Source organism: Myotis brandtii, unplaced genomic scaffold, assembly GCF_000412655.1.
Source record: "Myotis brandtii unplaced genomic scaffold, ASM41265v1 scaffold247, whole genome shotgun sequence".
In the NCBI taxonomy this organism is placed as follows: domain Eukaryota; kingdom Metazoa; phylum Chordata; class Mammalia; order Chiroptera; family Vespertilionidae; genus Myotis; species Myotis brandtii.
The window spans coordinates 1,572,938-1,577,698 of NW_005359352.1; positions in this window are offsets into that span (position 1 = coordinate 1,572,938).

Consider the following 4,761-nt stretch of genomic DNA (forward strand, 5'->3'; position numbering starts at 1 on the left):
ACACAGGCGGCCCGTACACGTGCGGACGTTAAACACCACTGCTGTTTACCGTGGAAACAAGGCCGGTGTCTCCAGTGGGAGGCTGGAGGTCACATGGCTGGGCGTGGGGGAGGGAGAGGGGCTGGCACCGCCGCTCGTTTGTCTGTGTCGTATCCAGCAGGATGGGTTTATCGACGGGCGACCTCAGGATCCGTCCTGTTCTGGGTGGGTCTGTAATAGGCCCGGGACGGTGCAGAACAGGTGAAACCAACACCTCGAGAGCCAACTCCAGCCCAGGAGCCACCGCCGATGGCTCGCTTCCCTGCCACCTTCTCGTCAGTCAGGCTGCCCGGAAGTTGATGCTTAGAAAGCACTGGTTGCCTCTGCAGCAGGCGGAGAATCTGGGAGGAGGCTTTCATCTGCAGCTGCCCGCACCCCGCCCCCCCGCCCCCACCTCCGGTTGGTCACCTCATTCATGTCACAGACGGCCCGGACCGGCCGCTCACTGTGTGGAACGTGCTGATGAGTGATGCGCAGGCACAGCTGTTCAGGTGCTGCTGTTTCCCGAGGCCGCACCTCCGCGTGCACTTCCACTACCGCAGGCTGCCCACCCCCGTTGGCTCCCACAGTCAGCGCCCTGGCCAAGCGCGAGGGGTAAGCCAGACGGGATGGACGTGGTGTGGAGTGGGATGACAGCAGTGGCGGTGGGCGCAGTGGGGGCCCGGGGCCCGGAGCAGCGACAGGAAGCTCTCTTCTCGCCGGACACAACTCCCGGAGAATCATCCCTCTGTCGCTTCCCGCCCCGCCCCCTCTGAATGCCATTTCGTAGGTCAATGCTAGGTCTCCGGTGTCAAATAATCGATGCAAAGGCCTCTGCTCACGAATGGCCATTTGCAAAAAGGGAAAGCGTTTTGCCATGAAAGTCAGGCCCTCCGGGTCTCGGCCAGGACACCGCCCGCAGAGAGGGTGCCCCGGGAAGCCGTCCATCGGACCTCATGCACGCGCAACGTTTACTGCCCATCAAAGCCACCCAGTTCCACGCAAAGCCATTTCTGGGTCTTGCCGACGTGGCTTCTTTGTTTTGCATCCCTGTGTGGCCCACACCATCGCGGGGGTTCCTGAAAGAAGTCTCGGAGTTTGATGCGCAGCGTGAAACTGCCCGGAGCGTGGACGCCAGAGGCGCTCGTATGGCGGGTCTCACGTCATTTGTCCCCTGCTGAGCAGCAGGAAGGAAAAAGTAAGGCATCGTCCACAGGAATGTGGGCTCGACGTTACAAAAGTCGCTGCCAGCCTCGTCTTTCCACCACCCTGGCTGCTCACCCTGCCCCACCCCCCTCCTTTCTCGTCCATTCTGTTCTGGCGACGTCTTGCTGCACCGTGAGCCAAGCGGCCGTGTCGTGACAAAGGACGATGACCGGTTGATACGGTTTGTGATTGTGCGTCAGGATGTCCGGCCGGGCTGGGCCGAAGGCTCCTGGGTCTCCCTCGGGGTGGCCTGGGGTGGCTCAGTGGCCTGCCCTCTGTGGCCGGTCTGGCCTGGACCGTCCAGGCAGCTTCGCTCACACACATGGAGCCTCGTGGGGCAGGCTTCGTGGTTGGGCCCCCGTCCGTGCATCCACGCGGCGGCCTTGGCCATGATGGCAGAACGCACGTTTGCAGCCCAGACCCGACCCTCCTTTCTCGCTCTCACCCCCGGCTCGGCCCGAAGGGAAGGCTCCCGGGGTCCTGGGGGGGAGGCAGGGAGAAAGACGGAGATTTATTTGGCGTCTAAACATGGATTGAATTAGGCACAGGAGAAATATTTGACAAGATGCACGTGAAAACAAAGATGAACTGAGGGCCTGTCTCAGCCAACAGTCGCTTGGGTCACAGGCCCCGTGTGTAATGCCAATGCCGCACGGAAGGAAGGAAGGAAGCCATCTTGCCATTTGTAACCGGGACGAACCGGATTCTCAAGCAGAAGGAGCTGAAAGGAGGCCTGGTGAGTCACCGTGGCCTCTCCGCTCGCGGCATTCCTCAGATAATTATTAATTAGCACCAGAGGCGAGTGCGATGGAACAGTGTGGTACGGATCCACACACCCACGTGGAAATGCCTCTTATTAAGGTTTCTCATCTCTTCTTACAACGAAAATGCTAAACTAATTAAAACCAAAGGTACTTTGGGAGCATTTTGCTTCGAAGCAGATTTCGAATAGACGGCAGCCAAGAGCCGGGAGCTGCTTCCTGGGGTGGCTGCAGGAAGCTGTTAAAGGTGGGGTGTCTGTGGATGTCCACACGGCCGCCCTCATCGCCAGGGAGCGTGCGCGGGAAGCTGTTGACGGTAGGTGTCTACGGATGTCCACACGGCCGCCCTCATCGCCAGGGAGCGTGTGGCAATACAGCGGCGTCGGGCAGAGCTGGGCGCCAGGGGGCGTGTTTCAGAGCACTGGCCACGTTTTCTGAGCGGCCAGTCGCTCTTCATCACCGCCCTGCGGCAGAGCTCCACGGCCTCCCGTCGCCCCTGCAGCGAATTCCAGCTTCTCTGCGACGGCCTAGCAAGCCCGCCACGTTCCCCGCCTCCACCTGTTTTTTCTCCCTCATCTTGTTTTTGTTGGTCTTCAGCCATTTTAGCCTTGTTTTGCTTTTTTTTTAAAAAAAAAATATATTTTCATTGATTTCAGAGAGAAGGGACAGGGAGAGAGAGAAACACCAATGATGATAGAATCATGGATCGGCTGCCTCCTGCACGCCCCACCCTGGGGATCGAGCCTGCCACCCTGGGCATGTACCTTGACTGGGAATCGAACTGTGACTGTCTGGTTCATAAGCCAATGTTCAACCACTGAGCCACACTGGCTGGGCTACCTTTTTTTTGAATAGGCCATGCTGCTTCTTGCTCCCAAAGATTTTGTATGATGAATTCCTTGTAGAATGTTCTGACCCCAAAGCATCACCAAGCCTCTTCCCTCTCACCACCGTGGTTCTCGCAGTCCGTTCCGATGCACGTCAAGTCTGACCCAGGCCCGTGTCGGCCTCTTCAGGGCACACAGCTCTTGCTACAGTATCTTAGTTTTTGTTTTCTCGATTATTATCTGCCTTCTTTCAACCAGAAGGCAAGCTCCACCCGAGGGCCGGGCCCTTCCCGGCGTCGTCCCGATCTGAATCCTTAGTGTGGACAGCGAAACTCCATCCGACGCGGTGGGAGGAGCGGAGGGGCGCGAGCCGTCCTTGAATGACAGTCAGAGACGGCCGGCGGCTGGCTGGGAGGGTCTCATTGGTACTGACAGAAGTTGCCTGTGCGCAACTGTGAGGCCTTGAAGAAATGTAGATAAAAGTGTGTGGGCAGGAAGTGGGAACCATGTCTTCACACGCTTGGCTGATCTGTGAATCAGAGAGAAAGAAAGGATGACACACGGAAATAAAAAGGCTGATAACGGTGAGGGGCCCGAGGGATCCATGTTAAGAAATAGAGGCTGATTTTTTTTAAGTTTTATTTATTTTATTTTTTAATTTGCATCCTCTCCCCCGCCCCCCCCCCCCAAAGGCCCAATTTAGTCTCTTCCTAGGTTTGGAGGTGTCTCAAAATGCTTGTGAATGTTTATTTGAGAGTCCAACTTTTCTAGTCTTCTTCTTCTTCCCCATAGTTAATGCTGACTCACAGAATCCCACCACGACTATGAGGAAATGGCTTGTTCACGACCTGACAAGATTGCTCTGTTTCACCCCGTCTCCTCTCTCCTTCGGCGTAGAAGTCCCTCCAGGCTTCTCCATCGCCCCTGCCCCACCGCCCTTTCGGCCCCGGCGGCCCCTGGGGCCCAGGGGTCCATCTGACAGGATGTTGATGGGGTTCAGTGGGAACTCGCTCGCATCCTGGAGGGACGTTCCTCAGGGAGACGCCTGTCCTAGATGTTCTGGTGAAATAATCTACATTTTTGCATATTTCTACTTGTGTGAGCGCCCCTTTCCCTCCTCTGTCTAAACCAGTGGTTCTCAACCTTCTGGCCCTTTAAATACAGCTCCTCACGTTGTGACCCAACCATAACATTATTTTCGTTGCTACTTCATAACTGTCATGTTGCTACTGTTATGAATTGTCATCTAAATATCTGATATGCAGGATGGTCTTAGGCGACCCCTGTGAAAGGGTCGTTCGCCCACCAAAGGGGTCGCGACCCACAGGTTGAGAACCGCTGGTCTAAACCGCGGTCTCATGCACATCCCGAAGCCGTGCGTTTGGTGCTGGTTCTTCAGGAAGGTCCGGAGCAGCAGGCGGCAGGTGCGGTCCACAGCCCGGCACGAGGAGCAGGGCCGGGGCCAGTCACGTAGCGACTGTAGATCAAACGCACAAGGAGGAGGGCGAGCTGGTGGCACTGTCATCTCTGTGCCCCGGGCTCAGGCTCTCAGGGGGGACTGCAGTGCTCCCTTGACGCGCTCTCACGGAGCTCACAGACCGTCTCTTGTCCAGGCTGGTCTGTCTTACACACGTCACACCTGCACGTATATATTACATGTGTCATCCATGCGCTGCACCAGCGACTCGACAAGCCCGTGTTCAATGTCTCCGGCCCCAGGTCACGTGCCTGAGTCAGGGCCGACTCCAGCCCAGGGGCGGCCAGGGACCCAGGTTTCAGGAAGTCCCTCTACGCTGGGTCATGGTTCTGAAATTTTCAAAATATAGTTTCCGATTTCAAAACATTGAGCAACCGCCCTGTGTTCACACGGGGACACTTTTGTCAAGAAGAGAAGCCAGTGAAGCAACAGACAGGGGAGGGAGTCCCCCCACCCCTAAGGAGGGGCCTCC